This window comes from Perognathus longimembris, chromosome 5 (genome assembly GCF_023159225.1).
Source record: "Perognathus longimembris pacificus isolate PPM17 chromosome 5, ASM2315922v1, whole genome shotgun sequence".
In the NCBI taxonomy this organism is placed as follows: domain Eukaryota; kingdom Metazoa; phylum Chordata; class Mammalia; order Rodentia; family Heteromyidae; genus Perognathus; species Perognathus longimembris.
In genome coordinates this window covers 5,672,649-5,693,506 of record NC_063165.1, presented here as the reverse complement: position 1 = coordinate 5,693,506, position 20,858 = coordinate 5,672,649, and positions in this window count along the sequence as shown.

The window sequence follows — 20,858 nt, the reverse complement described above, 5'->3', positions numbered from 1 at the left end:
CATGGAATTCTTTGGTTTTAATTAGTCTATTTGTGCTTTGTCAATTTTCCTTTATTTCCAGAGTTTGGGTGGGGGTAGGGAGGGTTGTTGACTACAGGCCACACAAAAAAAAAAAAATGAAAGAAGAAATGCAAGGCTTCTTACTTCAACAAATTCACATTTCCTTTCCAGAACACAGCTCCACCCCTGGGTCTGGGAACAGACACGGAGCCTCAGGTGAGCTAGGTGTCTGGCTCTTCTTTAGCCTTGATAGCAAGGTAAAAGGTCCATGTCAAGTCACAGACAGAGGTGACGACATGACTTTTTTTTTCCCCCCATTTGGAGAATAAATTTATTCTTAGTAGCTTTTTCAGCCTTGATTAAAAGATAGACATGAACCATGCCAAGAATGAAGTCTGAGGACGGGATAAACTTAAATGGAAACCACTGGTTTCCAGGTTTCAGGGCTAGCAGTCCAGTCCCCGCCACCCTTCTTTTTCCAAGGCAAACGTGGAGATCGTATGCTTTTCATTGTGCCTTCGCAGCCACTTACAGACTTGAGAAATGTATATTTGGCAACTTCTCATTTTTAGGAGTCCTTGAAATCTGTCCTTTGAAAATGTTTTCGTTTCTGGCACATACGTGTGTTTTAAAGCAGAATGAAAACACGAAGAGAAAGAAAAGAAAAATGTGTGCTGAAATGATTTTTCCAGCCCCTGGTAGCACAATAAGAAAGCAATCTTTCAGTGGTGACTTTAAAAATGGATCCTTGCCTAGAGTTTCCAACGCTCCTTCTAAATGACTGTTTCTCTACAGAACTAAACTAATGTAAAGAGACGGGTTGTTCCCGTGCCAGGACGGAACAAGCATGCAAAGGCCTCGGGTTGTATTTTCAGTGGAGAAAACTTGACAAAATAATGCCCACTCTGTCTCCCAACAGCCTCTGGGGCACACGCACCAGAAGGTACCAGCGTACCGAGCAAGTTTTCCCAGCCTGACCCTTGAGCACCACTCGATTTCTATTATTTGCAGTCAGTAACAAAGATTCATCCTTGTGTCAATCATGCAACAAGGGGAGTCTTTGTCACTCTGTGTAACTAATAGCCACACTGCACATGGGCAGACAGGAAAACAAGGTTTGTGGGGAATTGGGAAAGCAAGGCTCTTTGTGAATGACTCCTGCGTGTGCTCTGAAACAGGCCTGATGGATTCTGGCTGCCTTTTGACAAATTAAGATGCCAGAGCTGCAGCAGTGGTAGCAAGAGGGTAAGCCACGTGTCCCTCCCTTTATGTCCTGCTGCTGGAGGCCGAGAGACACCCCTGCCTAATCCTCTGGAGCCAGATGACCTTGAAGAATCCAGCCTGTTCTTGTGTCCTCCCCAGTGACTGCTCTCCCTCCTGTGGCTCTATCGTGTATCCAATCCATTGTAGGGTTTAAAAAATAAGAAGAAGGAGAGATCTCATGACTCGTGACAGCCTGCCTCCAGCTGTATTATCCACTCACTCAGAGAAGGCACCATAGGCTCCCTTTTCAAGAGGAGAGAACTGGAAATGGAGGATTTGAGAGTCCAGTCCTTGCGTAGGAAATCCACGGGGGGACCATCACACTGAGACCAAATCCAACACTCTCTAACTTAGGGTTCTTAGCCCACTATATATTGTATCATGGCCTTCGCATTCACGCTGTAGACTTCTAGTGTTTTCCTACTTTTGTTTCTCTCCTTTTCTTTTTCTTCTTCCTCCTCCATAAAAACAGCTGAATACATCTATTCCACTTGCCCCTGAACCTTCAACTTCTGTCTTCCACCCCTGGGGGAAAAAACCCATCTTATCTCAGGAAGATTCTGGAAACCCTTGAATTCTAACAGTTCCTCACTGACTCACTTTCAATCAGTAAGTCTCTACGTTCTCATCCCAGAGGCCATGCTATAACGTAGGAAATTCATAACGCTTCTCTAGGATCAGTGTGGCTATTTTCCCCTTCTATTCCTACCCCAAAAAGAAAGAAACCCAATGTTGGTGCACACAATGTTTGTTTGTTGTGATATTCTGAGTGCTTTTACACTAAAGTCTATTGAAAGATCCTTCAGAGCAACAAATTTGTCACAGCACTACTTCCGGTTTTTTCTGTCTATGTGATGCTGAGGAATTGAACCCAGGGCTTCATGCACGCTAGGCAAGCATTCTACTACTAAGCCACATTCCCAGCGCCGAGACATTATAGACTCTAGTCACCGCACTTCCACCCCATAAAACACCCTAATACCTAAATATACTATTCTAACTTGTCCCCTGCCTTTCTGTGTAGGAAGTGGTCATAAAGAAATCCTCTGATCTTTCTGGTGTGCTGATACGTCATAGACCCTCCTTCCAGAAGGACCCTGCTCTACAGGTGAGAGGGAGAAATACTGCACAGAGAGTTCCAGAAGAAGTGACTGTCTGGCTTTCCCTTCTCTGTCTACTGGGTCCTGTCCTTTCATCCAACCATATTTCTACTCTGCCGTCTCTGCTTCATTAGGTCTTAAGTGGTGAGACTCTTCTCCCCAAGCATTCTAGCTTCATTTCTGAAGAATCCCATGTCTTCATGACAGACCGCAGCCATGATGACTTGGGGATCTAGCCACTTGCCATTCACTCTAGGGCACATTAGCTTGGTAGCACCAGGGAAGTCACAAATCTTCCTACTGCAGGTGGACATTCGACCCTACATCAGTCAACATGCGTAAAGGGATGATCATTCCTCCCAAGTGTGTAAGAGTGCCTTGCCTCTGAAGCGTGCCAATGTTTAACCGAAGTCACTTTGCCTTCACACAGAAAGTCCCACCCATCGTGACAGACTTTACAAACACAATGTTAATGTGCACCCCAGGCACACCATGTTGAGTTGATGAGTTCCTAAGTAAGCACAATATTTTCTGCCTTCCACCCCAAACATTCTGTCCTATTACACTACTGATTTAACCTTAAGGAAAATAAATAAAAAAACAAAACGGGGAGAGAACAAAGGAAGGGATGACATTTCCCCCAAAGGAAATGTACTCATTACAAGACCTATGAAACAGTAACCCCTCTGTACATAACAATAAATAATAATAACAATAAAAAGTAGATAGCAATAAAAAAATAAAATTCAAAAATCAATGCAGATTTCTGTGTCCTTGAGTCGGCAGGTTTGCAGGGATAGCTTCCATTTATAGAATCTTCTGGAAAGCTGTGTTCATATCCAGGTGCCTCAGCTAAATTAGAGGTCAAGATAAAGCTCAAGAGTACCGAGAATAAAAATCCCAAATGTTCCCAAAAGCCCACCTGTGTAGGCCCGACCTCTTCCCAAGTTGAAGTTCACAGACTGAATTGTCTGCCAGGGCAACTCAGTGGCGCTCAGAATGTTGCCCCCCGGGGCCAACTTAGTTGTTTCCACCGTGAACCAGGTGCAGCCAAGCCGGGTCCAGGCGGAGACATCCTGGACTCTCAGGTTTCTATCATTCCTCATGGAATATCCAAATGCTGCTGAAGGAATAGCCAAAAACCACTGTTCCTCTTATTCCTCCCTCAATCCCAAGCTTGGAAGGTGACAAAGGACATTGTCCACCCTTCGCTCCAACCTGGATTATCCAAAACCCCGCATAACCTCTACGTCGCCTGTCCTAACAACGTGTACGGAGGATAAAGGGATTGGAGGACAACCAGAGTCTGGACTTCGTGGTCCGTTGCTGTTGCTGTCTGCCTCAACCTATGCACCGAAGGCTGATTCTGTTTCCTCATACATGCCATCAAAGGAAAGTACTAAACGAAGTGCAGAAGCTGCTTTGCCTCCTTTGAGTGGCATATGAAGCTGTCCAAGTTGCATTTTCTGCTACCTTTTCGTTCACGATACTCAGCTGCTGTACATCAGCAGCCTTGGCCCCTGAGCTTCCGCAGGAAGCTCCTTCCCAACCTCGTCCCAGCCTCACGCGATGCCCTTCCATTATTCATCAGAGGAAAATCAATTTACAAGCGTGTTCTCAAGTTATAGCACCTACACTCCCTATCTAACTCTGACTCTCTCTTCCTTCCCCCTGTCTCCGTCAGCTCCCGCCACCATAACGCAGCACCGTAGATTTTTGAGTCTGAGTTGCCTGCACAACAGACATTTATTTTCTAACAGATCTGGAGCCTGAAGGCCAGGGTTAGATGTCGCAGGGTTGGGTAAGGGGTGTCCCCCTGGCTCCCGGAACCCCCTCTTCTTGCTGTCTCTTCACATGACCATTCCTTGGTATATGCCCATGTGGAGAGAGAATCTGCTTCTCTTTTTCTTCCTTTGAGACCACCAATCTGACTGGGGCCCCTTCTTCCCTCCTGCTTGGAGTTTCCTAAGATGAAAAGCACTGCTCATCAAGTTCACCTCTCCCTTTGTGCTCTGAACCTGCTCTTCCTCCATTGTTTCTAAGCTAAGCCTGCAGGTTTCTCCTCCCCACTCCCCAACCTGGACAGGTTCTAGCAGTTCTCTCCTGTCTGCACCTGCTCTCTGAACCCCCAACAGTTTCCTAAAACTCCTTCTGCAAAGAGAGTCGCACTGGAAGCTAAGGCCTCAACAGACACATTTTAGTGGAAAACAGTTTGTTCCATAACAACAGATACCCCAGCTTCACAGAATGAGCCCAGCCAGTTTCCTCCCAAGGTAGAAAATGGCATTTGTTGACTGAACTATTCCACAAATATGTAGACATTTTCATTTGCAATGTATTTTGATTTAGTTATCATCTTAATTTAGTTGTGCCATTGTTTAATGAGCATCCTTTAGGGCTTCTTTATATTTCAAGTTGTGTCTTATGAAATTAGTCTTAACCGATTTTGGCCTAAAAACACCACTGTCATAGAGAAATGTAATACATAATAGGTGTATATACATTATACAAGCAAGTAAGCAATCATTTGTAATTTAACTTTTATTTACTGACATATACACAATTTGTTTTAAAGCAAAAGGTCAAATATGATCAACCAGCATGATGACGTAAATATCAAATTAGATTTTATGAAACTAAGGAAGTTTCATCACTGTCATTAATCTGTGAATCTCGGCAGGAAAAACAACTGATGAGCTGATAAAGAGAGGTTCATTTCACCTGTCTTTGAAGAAACACCTCGTTCATGAATTATTAAAATCAAGAGACAGAAGTTGCCCTTCTGGAAATGGAGGGATTTTGTCAGAGCTCATGTGACAAGTTAGATCATATTTACTTTTAGCTCATAGTTTCCTCTGACATACACGGAGAGACTGGGAAAAAAAATTCCAGGGCTCATTAAATATCACTGATTATGATGGCATCTGAGCCTTTAATGTTTACTAAGCCCATTCAAAGTTTAACCTTTAATCTCACGTAATACATATGAAGGGAAATGTTGGGCCTTGTATTGTCAGCATTGCAGCTAGCTTGCTTAACTTATTCAGCGCTACACTTGATTTCCGCAAGAGGTTGGAGGTGCTGAGAGCTGTTTGCTGAGACTTTCAAGGGAGCACATAGCACTGTTCTCACAATCACATCAGCCCCTGAGCCCTGGAAAGGGGTCTCCAAGTCTCAGAGTACTTTGTCCTCAGATGCGGCCGTTTTCGAAGTCAAATATCCTAAGTCTGCCAGACCGAGACTTATCAGTTCAAAATGGCCACTCATAGGATTAGTTAAAAAACTATCATTCCCTCCTGGTAAAAAATGAGTTTATGAACTAACAGATGAGAATCACCAACATCAACCAGGCGTAATGGCTCAAATCTATAATTCTGGCTACTTGGGAAGCAGAGATTGAGGTTCAAGACCAATCCAGGCAAAAACAAATTCTCAAGACTCTAACCAATGGCCAAGTACAATGGTGAAGGTCAGCAAAAAGGCTAGGTTCATTGTGGCACAGGCCTGTCACCCCAGGGACACAGAGAAACACACATGGGGGGACCCCAGCCCAGGCCAGCCTGGGAAATAAAGTGAGACCCAACCTCAAAAACAATCAAGGTAAAAAGAGCATGGAGATGTGTCTCACGTGGCAGAATACCTGCCTAATAAATGTGAGGCCTTAAGTTCAAACCCCACTAATATGAAGAAGGAGGAGGAGGAGGAGGAGGAGGAGGAGGAGGAGGAGGAGGAGGAGGAGGAGGAGGAGAGGAGGAGGAGGAGGGAGGGAGGGGGAGGGGGAGGGGAAGGGGGAGGGGAGGGGGAGGGAAGGGGAGGGGAGGGGAGGGGGAGGGGGAGGGAGGGGGAGGGGAGGGGAGGGGAGGGGGAGGGGGAGGGGGGAGAAAAGAAAGAAAAGAAGAAGAGGAGGAGGAGGACAAGGACGAGGAGGAAGAGGAGGGGAGGGGGAGGGGGAGGGGGAGGGGAGGGGAAGGGGGGAGGGGGAGGAGGAGGAGGAGAAGGAGAAAAGAAAGAAAAGAAGAAGAAGAGGAGGAGGACAAGGACGAGGAGGAGGAGGAGGAAGAAGGAGGAGGAGGAGGAGGAGGAGAAGGCTACATTACAGCTTTCCCTGCCCCATCCTTGCCTCCTCCACACCCCACAGCCAGAGGTCAAAGACTTTTCTGTACTCCCTCAGGCCAGGAGTTCCAGAACAGTCCTGGATTCCAAGATTATCTTCATCTTGATCTAAGGTTCGAATACCTGTTCAGCATCCTGCGCTTTTCTTTTGAATCTCTGGGTCAGGTTAGAGGGTGTGACTGCGGACTTCGCTCATTCAGCAGACTAGGCCACACAACCTTCTCTCCAGGTGGCCTTTTGTTTATTTGCTTGAAGACCTGTCACAGGTCCATTCTCTTATAAACTAGCTGACGGTGGCTTCTACATATGTGGTTATACCTGTCATCTAGTAAGATGGGAGATGTCAATAGGAGGATGGCAACCTGGGAACAGATTTAAAAAGACTGTTTATAAAGATGATTAATGTTAAAAAGGCTGCGGGGGCTGGGGATATAGCCTAGTGGCAAGAGTGCCTGCCTCGGATACACGAGGCCCTAGGTTCGATTCCCCAGCACCACATATACAGAAAACGGCCAGAAGCGGCGCTGTGGCTCAAGTGGCGGAGTGCTAGCCTTGAGCGGGAAGAAGCCAGGGACGGTGCTCAGGCCCTGAGTCCAAGGCCCAGGACTGGCCAAAAAAAAAAAGGCTGCGGGCCCTGGCTCGAGTGGCCAAGTTCACGCTTAGCAACCATGAGATGGTATCATACCCAGATACCACCAAAAAAAAAAAGACAAGAAAACAAAAACTAACTTTCTATGTGTGCTTACAAGTATTCTGCCCTTGGGAAAAATACAGAGGCTACAGACACACAGAAATGCAGGGGAAAGCGGGGGCGGGGGGGGGGATATTACAAGAACATTGTTGAGTTTATTGACAAAATTGGAATATCGACACTAGAGTATTATTATATTATTGTTAATTTTACTACAGTTGATAAATACACTCGCATTATGTAAGAGAATAAATAGCCTTGTTCTTAGGGTATAAAGATTGACAATTGAGGGAATAAAGCAACTTACAGTTGTTATGAAAACTGAGTTTTTACAGCAACTTGCCTGCAAACATTCAGGGGGGAAAATGTATGCGTATATGTTCTAAGCATATGGGAGGGAGGAGAGAGAGAGAGAGAGAGAGAGAGAGAGAGAGAGAGAGAGAGAGCACATCTGAGTGGACATCCTCATATCTTCTCATTGCAGTTTTTCTCTAAGTTTGCACTTATGCCTAAACTAAAGCTTTCCTAGAACTTATTTTGTGGTTGGAAATTCTGTGTTGAAGAAGGGCTGGGACATAGGAGACCACAGAGAAGAACAAGAAACGAAGCGCAGGGACCGATCCCCACCGTTGGGGGCAGTTCCCTCTGGCCTGTGGAGCTGGCTCAGCACACAGTGCTCCCCATGCTCTCGCCCATCAGGACTCCCCACCCCACCCCGCCATCCTCCTCATCGGTACAAAGTCTTTGTGGAGAGGGCGAAAGTGAACAGCTGGGCACAAGCTCTGGGCTGCTTCCTGGCACACAAGTTTCCATCCTGGAGGAGTCTCCACAGACGAAAGCCCGAAGCCTACAATTCCCCCAAAACAAAGTATCAGACAATAATAATAAACACTCCTAAATGCTGGGACTACATTAACGCACGGTTATGTAACCCTTAGAAGAACTGCCATTATTCCCAATTTACCCAGGAAGAAACCAAACCCCAGAGAGAGAACAGTAACTTGCCCCAGGCCCCACAGAAGAGAAACCACTGGATGCTAACCCGGGTTAGTACAGAGCTTCACCCTTCCTGCTCCTACTCCAGAGCCCAGCCGCACCCGTGGAGACTCCTGAGTAGCAGAGAGTGAATCGGTTCCGATTGTCTCAAATGGAGGTTACTATAGATGCAGCGTCGTCTTTGTTCAAGGACGCCTGGTCCCATTTTCAGCACACAGACGTCCATGGAAAAGTCCAGCTGAGCCCCTGGTCGCGCTGGAACTCAGCCCGCGTTGGGTTCAGGAAGTGTTCGCGCCTCTCCCAAATGAGCTGGAGCAACCAGATACCTGAGTGCTTGCCTCTGATATCTGCAACAGACAACCCCCTCTCCAGCCCTGTAAACCACCAGCGGACCTTCAGCTTCCCTTGCCACAGGAAGGGCATCATTTCCTCCCGCTTCGCCCCACGGTGCCCCTCCAAGGGGCTTTCTTCCGTGGGATTGCCCGGTACCTCTCCTCTACTCTGCGTGGCGGAACCTGCCTGGGGTCCCAGCTACCCAGAAGATGGAGGCAGAAAGGCAGCTCGAGCCTGGGAGGCCAGACTAAGCCAACAGTAAAGACCGAACCCTCGCCACCCGCCCCCCCAAATTAAATGAATAACACAGAAACCACTTCTCTCACTCTCATAAAACAGCAGATCCACAGCAGCTCTCCTGAAAGGACTCCCCACTCTTCTCCTGGTTCCTTCTCCCCAAAGAAAGCCGCCCCCCCCCCCAGAAAGAGGGGAGGCCCTAGAGGACAGCAAGCCGTCGCCATTGCAATGCGACCCGGCATTCCCAGAAGGGAACAGTCGGAGTCACTAACATTTCGCTCAGCACCAAGCACTAAGTACCTCACCTCGCCGTATGCGTTTCACAGATGAGCAAGTGGGGGCCAGAATAACAACAGCGTGTTGACCTATATTCCCAGCCACTTTGTATTGGTCAGATAATTCAACCACTAAGGACACAGAGCCCTAAACTTTAGGGTTTAGACCCTACCCATGTCACAATGGGATCAAACATTCAGCACCGCCTCCCACGGGGTGATTCAGGGATCACGGTCCCTTCCTAGAGCTGCTCTGCTCTCCTCTCCTTGCACCTCTCCTTGGACCAGGTCCAGTGGGAGGGAGGAAGGGAAGGCCAAACACGTGGTCTCCTCTGTGTCCACATTAGCACAGAGAAGTGGGGTACATACCTGCCCGGCATGCCCTGGTGTCCCCCAGAAGCATGGAGCGAGGGTGGGTGGAAGAGAGAGCACAAGGGGAGGAGGCTGGTCCTCGCCCCCCCCCATCCCTGTGGCTGGCGGGTGACCTTCCTTCAGCCCGCTCCACGTTGAAAGATAGCCAGGAGTTGTGCAAACGAGACTGTGGCTTCAGGAGGCGTCAGTCCCCTGAGCCTTCGAGGCTAGGCTCTTCCCACGAGCAGACACAAAAGGCCAGGGTAGAGGGGGGCCAGTGGTCCATGAACTTCCTCTTGACACACCTGCGCTTGGGCTCGCTGTACACCAAGCGCTGACACGCTGTGGGCCCTCAGCGAAGGCAGGTCGTGGCCAGTTGGACTCCACCGGTGGCTCCCACCACACCTTGTTTGTTCACGAGGTCATAGAACCTTCCTGAAGCTAAGCCAGGCACGTTGGGGCTTCTCTGACTCTGGCTACAGGCATCAGGAAGCTCTGAGGAGTCGGGTGGGTACCGTGGAAGTCGGGCCCCGCCCTGCGTGCCCGTGTATTTCATCCCGTTTATTCTGGATTGCCTTTGGCTCCTCAGCCGGTCTGTCTCTTAAGATACTCCATCAGAGCAAGAACGTGTCTCATGGCAAATCACGGGGGTGCTAGCTCCCAGAAGACAAATCCTCACACCACCTTAAAAACAGTTCTCAAAAGTCTCCCCTTGGCCAGTTGTGTTGTTTGAGGAGCTAGCTATACAGTCATGCCACATCTAAAGATATATTTAGTGGAGCCTCATTAATTCAGCCTAATGAATTCTCTTTAGAAGCTCAGTTGTCAATGTCACTTCATCCCTGACCAGCTTACTTCTTGACATCTTTGTCTCCTATCAGAATCAGTCAGCAGAAGCAGAGTTAAAGCAGGGTTTATTATTATTATTATTATTAGGGTAGATAAACTGTCTCTTTAAAGTCCTATATCTTTTTCCCCAAGCTAAAAATATAACTTGTTTTCACAGGGAAAATAATAGTGTTGAAGCACACCGGTACCAGGTACTGGTGGCTCTTACCTGTAATCCTAAGTACTCAGGCGGCTGAGGGTTGAGATTCAAAGCCAATCAGAGAAGAAAAGACTATAAGACTCGTGGCTCCAATTAACCAGCAAATAACCATTCGTGAAAGCTGTATCTCAAGCGGTAGAGTGCCAACCTTGAGTGGAAAAAGCCAACTGAGAACTCAGGGCCCTGAGTTCAAGCCCCAGGACTGGCACACGCATACAAGATAATAATTTATTGCTATTATAAATAACACTAAGCTTTAAGATGAAAGGTGTCTCTTGTTCTTCAATGTTCCCTACCACTTGGGCTCCTCATAAGCTACTCGGTACAGAAAAATTGCCAATTTTCCTACTTGGACTACCAAGAAAATATTACCAGTTGACTAAGGCATTTGTCTAAGAAAAACATCACAGAATTTGCTTTCAGATATCCTTGATAATGAAGCGGGGGAAGGAGATGGAAAAAAGGTCCTATTTCATGTACTTCATACTTTGCCAGAAAATGCACAGGAATGAGTCCAAATTCCTAGACACCGTGGGTGGCTTTGGAGAGCTATTTTTTTTTTACAATAACCAAGTTGGTTCACTTTCTTTTATACCAATTAGAAGCTTGGCTAATGAATCTTTCTGCCCCTTCTCCATTGGTCTGAGACACTGGGCGTGTGTTCTAGTCTCCACGGAGAGACTGCTTTCCTTTATACAAACGTGAATAGAGAAACAGACAAGACATAGAAACACCACTAATTTTGTTCAAATCCTTAAATTTGCCAAGCCCAGAGGAAAACAAAAAAAAAAAAACATGGTTGGGCAAAAAAGCAGAACTGAGAGCCAGGAGACTCGGTGGTATGTTAAGACAGACGTATGTCTGAAGTGAACTAAGATAGATGCAGCAAAAAATAAATAAGATAAATAAATGCAGCCATAACCAGGAACACAGATGAAGATGGCTCATCTGTGCCTGAGCCAGGAGCCAACTGTCTGTGGGCAAGACCAATCTCTGTCCCCTTTCTACACCTCTCTTGAAGCAAGTTATCCACAGCTGAAAACTTCCCTGAGATTACAAGCTGGTCCTGCTGTATTGTCATTCTGGGCTGTCATCCCGCACTGGTTGGTGTGCAGAAGTCATTGCACCTAACAGAAAGTGGGTCCTGTTTATCCCACACACCCCAGACCTAGCTCAGGTTCCTTAGAGCCTGGTGAAAATCAGAGTCCTTCCCAGTGGTCTGGGGGGCCTGTGGTCCTGTGGTCCTGTGCTGCTCGGCTGAGCGGGTAGGAATTCCATGAGCGGGGACAGACACGGGACCGCGATCGTGAGACCGTGCACTGCCCCGCTGGCCGGATGAACATCTCCGAATGGTGTGATGTCTTTGCGAGGAGAAGAAAAACCACAGGCCAATGGAGGGAGGCTTTGCATCGGCTGGCTAGGCAGGTAGATAATTGCTTGTGTAGACAGCTTGCCCACTGCCCCCCTCCCCCGCCCCCAGGGCCAGCCGGGTACCCTGGGATAGCAGATCACTCACTGAGGCCCATTGGGGGAGCATCCCCCGGAGAACCCACCGGAGCCCAAGGCTGGGAAGGAGGAGAGACAGAGGGACGAACAGGCTCAAGTAGCAGCCTGCTCTTGGCTCGGCCTACTGCTATTTTTTTTTTTCTTTTTCTTTTTTTGGCTGGCTCTCACTACCTGTCTGAAAGCATTGCAATGCAGGAAGGAAATTTTTCAAGAGATTAAACTATTATTGTTTCCTGTGTGGCTGTCTTCTCTGGTGTATGAAAAAAAAGCTTTAAGGGCACTTGAAAAGAGATTTGTCTGAATAGCGGGGTTGTTGGCGCTCGCCCCTCCCTCCAGACGGGATCTGGCCAATTTCCTCAGGAAAGTGGTTGATTATTAGGACCCGGGATTTAGCCGTGGCCTAAATAGAAGATGTCATAAAGGTGATTAATGGTGAGCTCGCCATCAGAGAGAGAGTGAAGAGTTTATAAAAAGCTATTTTTAACAGTTTGGAAGGAAGTGGAAAAAAACCGGCGCTTGTCATGTTGCCAGTGTGTTTTCAAGAGTGAAAACCCTCTGGCCCAGCCTGATCGCTCACGCCACCCATGGCTGACAGCGGGTTGTGTTTTCTAATTTGGCAACTTGGTTTGAAAAAAAAAAAAATGGCTTCAATGTGTTTCGGTGTTTATAGAAAAACACACGAGGGAAGGAAAATACATAAAAAAAAAGTCTTTCCACCAGCATCAGTGACTGAGGCTCGTGGTGACACCTACGTAGGATAATCTCGTTTCTTTTTTTCCACTCGGCCTCAGGAGAGAGAGAGAAGTGATTTGGCAGTGTATCACCCCACTGTATAAACAGCCATTGAGAGAGGGCATGTGAAAGGACCAGGACTCTCACGCCAGGGCAACTGGAACACGTCTGGAGTACACAAAAGACTAGCATAGACACTAGCAGGGTCTCACGCGGCTTGGACATGCTCCATGACCCAAAGGTGCTCCAAGACGTTTCTTTATTATGTTGCCACTATCGTAGACTAGATTCCCCCATTGAACAATGCCCTTTCTCCCTAGCCACAAACCAACTTGGTTGAAAGGAATACCTATGATTAGTCTGTTCTTGAAAGCTCCATCTCCCACGGAGTCCTCGCCAGATTCTTTGTACCTGGTATTTAAAACTAGCTCGGTAGCCCTGATGGCAATGTATCGATGAATATGCACTGACCTCAAAAGGTCATCGCTGCTGGCTGGAGATCTGGGTGTTTAGTGGGTACTGGAGACAGGCGGGCATAGGAGCATTCTCCAACATGAGGTCTGACACGGGGAAGGGTCGATGACTGAACAGTTCATCAACACCGGCACACAGGAGATACTCTCTGTGATGCTTGAGATGTTTGGAAGACAACCCCAATGAACACAGGAAACCCGGTGTTGTGCATAGTATTCCCCTAAGTCCATCATTTATTAAGCAAACAATTACAGGATCTTTTAATGCAGCAAAGAATACTGGAGTGGCAAATATATGAGTCAGACTCCAGGAATCCTGGCAGACAAAGGAGACTTGCACAGCAGGAGAAGCGAGATTGATTGTATATTTGTATGCACTCCTTCCCTGGGGTCAGAGAGAGGTAAAAGTTTGTTCCTACAGGGCCAGAGGTGGGGATAATAGAAGCAATAATAGCTAACCGGAAGCTCCTTCTCAAGGAAACACAGAATGGTGTTCTTTCAGAAACCACTAGCCTGAAATTATTGGTGTCCCTAGCTGCAAAGGCAGCTGGGAAATGTAGTCTCTAGCTGAGCAAGCATTGCTCCCCAAATCCCAATACAGCAAAGTTTCTATTACTAAATGGACATACAAGCTGCACGGGGCCGTGCCTACTTACAACAATGGATAAGGCACTGTGTCGTTCTTTTGCATTCAACTCGATTGTAATTCTGTGCAATTTGAATACGCAAAATACGTATCATGCTTGTTCTCCCATATCATTTTTAAATTATTTTCAAATTTTAAGTTAAATTGTTTTTAAGGTAAACAGCAATAGAAGCCAAACGGGATTTCTTCCAAACGTCCTAGGTTTTTTTTCCCCCTAAGTGCAAGAAGAATGAGAGGAGGTGAAATTAGCTTCAAGTCAGCAGGCTTGAAGAAAGAAGCTCATCTGACTCGGAGTGAGGTCCGGTGCAGGTGGCTTCCGGGGTCATCTGTGGCCTCTTCCGATGTAGGGCTCTATCGTATTCCTCTGTGTGACCCCAACACCCAGGAAACGACATCTCCTGGAACTTGTTCACGCTCTTGTTAACACTGGGAATGGAGAAAGAATGCTTTACTTGGGTCTTAAATAATGGATAAAATGCACACGGTCTGTCCCTTAAGGACCACTTGACTCACAGCCTCTGCCTTTCATGACTTACACACAGATACAGGTGACACAAGGCAAGAGCGGATGGCAGTCAGCCTACAACTTTAGTCTCACGCTGCACTGTCAGCCACCAGGGTGCTATACAATGAACTCGTTTTCATAAGCCCTATAAATGTAAGTGGCAACTTTTCAAAATGCTTTGTCTTGTCCTTTTGCTGAAACTGACTTAAAAGTACCCCCCAACTATGCAGCTGTGCCCTTTGAGCTGAGCTATTTTCAGCTGCAGGCAATGTTGCAATCACCCTGAGCTCCAGGAAAACCCAGACTTGGTGGTAGCCACCTTGTATGAAAGCAAACCAGCGGTGTCTTCCTATTATCATCGTAAAGCAAGCAGCCAAAATCTCAGGAGACCATCTTGTGCCTGTTCCGTTCCAGTAATAAAGTAATAACTTATCCGGAACTCCTCCAAAGACAAAAACTAAACGAACGATCAACCAGGCCGAGCCCATGACTTGGGACTGTTCACATTCTGCATACACTCTAAATCTCTTGCCCCGTTTCTCCCGATGTAACCTGAAGCCAATGCCTGTACCTCAGAAAATGGCTGAAGATGTACTGAAGGGCGGTCTTCCCATAGCTGCCATAAAATTCATCTCCTTTCTCTGCCCTTCACCACATCTCTGTCTCTTTGGCATGTGGGAGCAAGTAGCTGAACCTCACTTGGGACTCCTGGACTTTGGGGCTAGGATCTAAAAACCCAGTTCGATAAATAGCATGTGTACAGACCAATTTCATCATGTCGTATATTTAGGTTTGAGTTAAAAGCAGCAGTTTGTGAAATGCAAACTCAGATTTTTCCAGAATTCCTATAAGGTTGGCAGTTTTCTTCGCCTTTATTTTTTTTTCTTCTTTCTTTTAATTTTTTTTAAATTTTATTGTAAAGGTGACATACAGTTACCTATGTCAAGCAATGAGTATGTTTCCCTTTCTCAGTATTTGTTTGGGGTTGATTTTAGTTGTATTTCTTCAGACTCAAAATCTCAAGAAAACCTTGAAGAATCCTGGGTTCTTCGCAGCCTATTTCTAGGTGCAGAGAGGATATTGTAAGTCCACGTTTGAGTGCTCTGAGAGCCCTCGGGCCCCGGTCCTGCAGGTGGGGCAGGTCGGCTACCCACAGCTTCCAAGGGTGAAGTTTTAGGTTCTGTCCATTTCCTTATCCTTCCGTGACTTGGTCATAAACGTTCATAACTGTTGCTCTAGCTCAATGCCCTCTTCGAGCCTGGACACCTACGTAGGCTGGTACCCAGGCTTTCCACTCACGCCAGCCGCCATCTTGCTCCAGACGCCCCCTCCTCCAGTTCCCTGTGTCATTTCGCTTAATCCGGGCATCTGGGAGTCACTTACCGTCACACGCATCTACATCCAAATCATTGGTTCTGCCTCCTACACGTCCCTCAAATCCGCACTTTGATAACCATCTCCTCTAGGTAACTTTCAGCCTTTTTCTTCTGGCCTACATTCTAATTGACTTCTCGGCATCCATTCTTGACCCTGAAATACCAGGTCTTCCCTCCGCATCCGTGAGCTGCCAAGTATCTTTCTTCTCATCCATCAACAAGTCATGATGAAGAACTTCATGCGGCACCGGCCACAGAGCAGACAGGACAAACGTGACGGCTTTTGTCCTCAAGAAGTAGACCCAAGTCAGCTTGTCATCTCATCCTCAGAGTCTAGGAGGAGGGGAGAACGTGGCCCCCAAAGATGTCTACACCCTAATTCCAGGGGACATGGCTAAGAAACACAGCTTCCAAAAACTGGGAAGGGGGGCGGGGGCGGAAGCAAAAAGCAAGATTCTCCTAGAGCTCTCAGAAGGAACACAGCTCAACTCTACCCTGTCTTGAGCCCAGAGAGACCAAATTTGCATTTCTGATCTCTTGAATTATGCTATTTAAGCCACCCGATGTGTAGTAACTTAGAGGGTTTTTGTTGTTGTTGTTGTTTCAGTTCAATTGTCTCCAGGTCACAGGATTTCCCAAAGCACTTTACATTCAATCTCCTTACAGCTGCTCCAGTAGACTTTCAAATACAGTGTAGACCTGTCCCAATATATACTTGCCTAATGAGAACTTCCGAGAGGGAGGATGTGCGTCTGCCCTCTAATAACCCAGGTGATCCTTGGGTTCGCCCAGGATGAGATCTCCTGCTTCACACAGTGGTTTAGGGGCTGCGGGGCTACGGGAGGAACCGGGCTGGGGTGGTGGGGGGAGGGGGAGAGGGGCAATGGAGCTGGCCCCATGGAACTGAGAAAAGCATTCACAACACCACCCATGTGGAGACCAGGCTCAAAACACTCTTCTCTACAGTAGTAGATTCTGGAACACCGAATTGAGCCCTCTCCAGAAGGAAGGCAGGAGTGCGAGGGTAGAGCCACTCCTCAGCGGTGTGAACCCTAAGACACAGGATTGTGCCACCCTTACCCCAGCTATCCCAACCACCAGCTGGTTTTTCATGACCCAGCAGTGGTGCCTCTGAATAAGCAAAGACATCATAAATGAGAAGGGTGGGAGGAGGAATGTTTGGGGCAGAAGGGTAGTTCTTGAATGCACACGAGCCCTGAGTTAGAGCTCGCCTTAGCTGGGGAACCAACCACATGTTTGTGGACTTACAGCCATCTGTCATCAACAGCACGGGGGCCCCCCAACCCCCTCCCAAGAGCAATCTCATCTATTTGCTGACACGCACAGAAATGTATCTTGGACAAGGAGCTTGTTTGAAAAGCCAGTTGTTTCCAAACATCATTTCAGTAGCATGTAATGGATTACGTGTAAATTTCAGCTCCTTGGTCAACCCCATACTTCATAAAGCCATTTGGAACAGAACAGATGGAAATGAATGTTGGAGTAGCAAAGGCATGTGCAGAAACTCAAGAAAGAAGCACGTTTATTACGTTCATTGATTGAAAAACTGATAGAAAAAGTAGAGGAGAAAGGAAAGACATTTCCCTAGACACAAAATGTTTGCAGACGGCCTAGAACTAGCCATCCAAACCCCAAAACAGTCTCCTGTTCTGTGGGTTCTGTGGGCTTCCAGCAGAAGCTAAGTTTTCTGGCTGTGTTTATAACCAGACTCGGCGTGGAATACTGAAAAGAACATGACTACAGAGGCCCTATTTAGACCTTCCTGGCAAGAGCCAATTTTGAAGGCGAAGAGGGGAAGGTCTGTGTATCCTGACAGAGGATTTCCTTACCACAACGTGGAAAACATTCTTCATGTCAGATATGGTTAACAGTCACCCAGCAACACGACAAGTGGTTTCAGAAGCTTGACACCCACTCCAGGCGACTGGAGGCCATAGGACCAGGCCCCCGGTGAGTAGGACATGAGCTAACGCATGGCCATGCTTTGGACGGGGGCGTGTTGTTGATGAGTGCAGAAGAGAAATATCATTACTTAGTACACTTTTCCACCAAGGAAAATGTTGTCACCTACTTAGTAGGTGATGGAGACCTGCCTGACCAGAAGTGAAGCAAAGAGGTAATAGGAACTCAACCTCAAAATGCCTTGGAAGTCCCAGCTGCCTTTTGCAACTAGGCAGATCAGCACTGCTCTCCTGCGTAGGCGCTGGAGGGGAATGGCTAGTGGGGGTGGCTGGCATGTGGTAGCATTTCCAACTGAGATCCCGCACTGAGAGAAGGATGGAGGGAAAGAGGAAGGAAGGGTGGGAAGGAGGGGGAGGAAGAGGGAAGGAAAGGGAAAGGGATGAGGCATCCAGTCAGAGGGAAGGAGAGAAAGGAAAAGAAATGAAAAGGCAAAAGGTAAGCATCAGTGACTCACACCTATCATCCTTGCTACTTGGGAGGCTGAGAATGGAAGGATCATGGTTGGAGGCCATCCTGAACAGGAGAGCTCCCGAGTCCCTTTCTCCACCCGTAGCTGGGCACAGTGGCACGTGGAATTTTTTGAGACTGGGAAGATGTGCACTCCATCTCAACAGGGGAAGCCGAGCACACGGGTGTGTGCCTGTCCCCGTGACAACAATGGGGACCCCAAAATAGGTTGCAGTCCAATCGGTGAACTCAGGCTGGGAGCAAGGTAACATCTGAAACATAATCAGCAAAAAAGAGGGCTGGGGGCATGGCTCTGCAGTAGAGCACCTGCTTAGCAGGCATGAGGCTCTGAGTTCAAACCCTAATGCCACCTGAAAAACTCAAAGCTTCTGCTTATAAATGACAGAAAGGTCATCGAGCTGTGCGCGGGGCTATGTCTGCCTCTCTCTGTGTCTGCATAAATCAACAGAGAATGCTGAAAGGAAGGGACCACACTGGCTTCCCATACCAGAGAATGGGGGGGGGGAGAGAGAAAGAGAAAGGGAGAGAGAGAGAGAGAGAGAGAGAGAGAGAGAGAGAGAGAGAGAGAGAGAGAGAGAGAGGAGACATGTGGAAATTAACCCTGAAACCAGACACCAAGAAACTTCATGGAAGTTTCAAAAGCCTCACAACACCTCATTAAAGCCTGGTGCCTTTGTCTACATTAAGACACACTATTTGCAAGATTTCAGGTAAACTTTTGTTGCAGAATGGTTCCACAGGCATATTTGCAAACATAAATGGGCTCATTCCTCTAAAGGTCTAAGTCAATGGCCCCCACTGTTTACTTGGGGGTGGGAGGCCAGTCTCCAAGAGGAAAAGAACAATGTTTACAAGCTGCTAATGAGGCCCTAGCACCCTGTGAGAGACAGATAGCCCCGCTGGCAGCTGCTCTGAGGATAATGAGCCTCTGTGCCTGGCAGGCACAGGGCAGCCCAGCCCTGCCTAGACTAAGGCGCTGGCGGCAGCATCTCCCCATAGACGCAGTTCCCGGGACATCGGTGGCCTAGTCTCTAGATTCCCCCAAAAGCAAGGCAGTAACAAAAAAGCAGCACACTCACCAGGGGAGTAACTGGCTACTGTAGGTTTTCACAGTGTAACACCAGGTCTCCTTTTCTGACTTGGGGAAACTCTCCCTTCAGGGAAATTAAGAGAGAGAGACACACAAGGAAGACTGAGCCTCGTTCCTTTACTTATTTATTCATCTAGCCCATGCTTTCTCTGAATCCTGACTTTGCACCAGATGTTCTAGTGCTGCGTGTACAATATTGAGCAAGAGCTGCGGAGTCCCCGCCACCTGGAGTTCTAACTGTGCCGGATGAAATGGAAAATAAATAAATGAACAAACAAACTGGCAGAATGTCAGCTGGAGTTAGGTGCTCTGTAGAAAAGTGAGACAGAGACAGAAGAGTGAGAAAGGAAGGAAAGTAAGAAGAAAAGAAGGTACGGAGGGAGAGAGGAAGGAAGGAAGGAAGGAAGGAAGGAAGGAAGGAAGGAAGGAAGGAAGGAAGGAAGGAAGGAAGGAAGGAAGGAAGGAAGGAAGGAAGGAAGGAAGGAAGGAAGGAAGGAAGGAAGGAAGGAAGGAAGGAAGGAAGGAAGGAAAGAAGGAAGGAAGGAAAATGGCGGCGGATGGATGAAATCAGGGCACGCAGACAAAGCCCGACAGAGGATGCTGCACCCAAAGGGCCCTTTGAGTCTCTCCCTATCTTATGGTCACACTTGCCTTCTAAGCCAGAGTATAGATACTTACTTTTTTCTTCAAGTGTTGGAAGTTACTGGAAGGTTCTAAGTGATAGAGTGATCTGACCTGTCATCTGTTGAGTGACTCCCTAGCTTCTAGAGAGAACATTAGTTCTGGGGCAAAGGGGAAGTCGGGTGTCTGCAGGCGGAGACGAGAGAAGTACGCATGCAATCTCAGGTTGGGAGGTCGGGGCAGTCAGGTGGGTGGCCCCTTGTACGTAGATTCTGGAGGCACGAAAGGAATCAAGGATGCTAATTTGGGCTGAGCCAAAGTAGTTGGTGGTACCATATTCTAGACCATTCCTACCTTCTCATGTGCATTATACAACGGGCCTTTTATTGCTTAGGGAATTTCATGCCCGTTGTCTAGAGAAGTCAGAAGTAGCTTGGGCAGATTTCTAGGTAGGAAGAGATGGTAGCCTCCTTGTTTTATTTGGGCCTTTATAGCCTGTCACTCTGAGTGCCCACAAGTCACAAATAAATTCCACATGGCTTCTTTAACTCCTACATTTTCCATTAGAGTGAAATGCCAAGCTTTGCATCCTATTTGGATGGTGAATTTGGCTCGAACTTTGTCACACTCGCTCAAGACTAATATGGTGTTATCTCATACAAGAAACAGATGAGAAGTCATTCCCTCAGGAAGGAGGCTCGGACGTGGTTCAAAGGAAAACATCCAAGACATAAGGAAACCATTGGGACACAAAACAGTCCTGTGTGGAACAAACGTCTAGTTTGCCCCAAATGTATTTATAGGCAGAAAAGGGAATAAGGACACTTGGCCACTCAGCTGCTGTGTTTCAAGGGTTAATTCTCTTTGCATCTTTCAAGAGCACTGAACTTTGGATAAGCCATTGACCAGCTTGATAAATCATCCCCCCGACCAATATCTATAGAAACACTCTTAGCTTCCGAGTGGCATAAAGGGGCAGAGCGGGGAGCAAATAAAGCTGCCCGCTTCCCCCAGTGGATCCTGTGGTCTGGGAGGAAAGGTGGCATTAGCA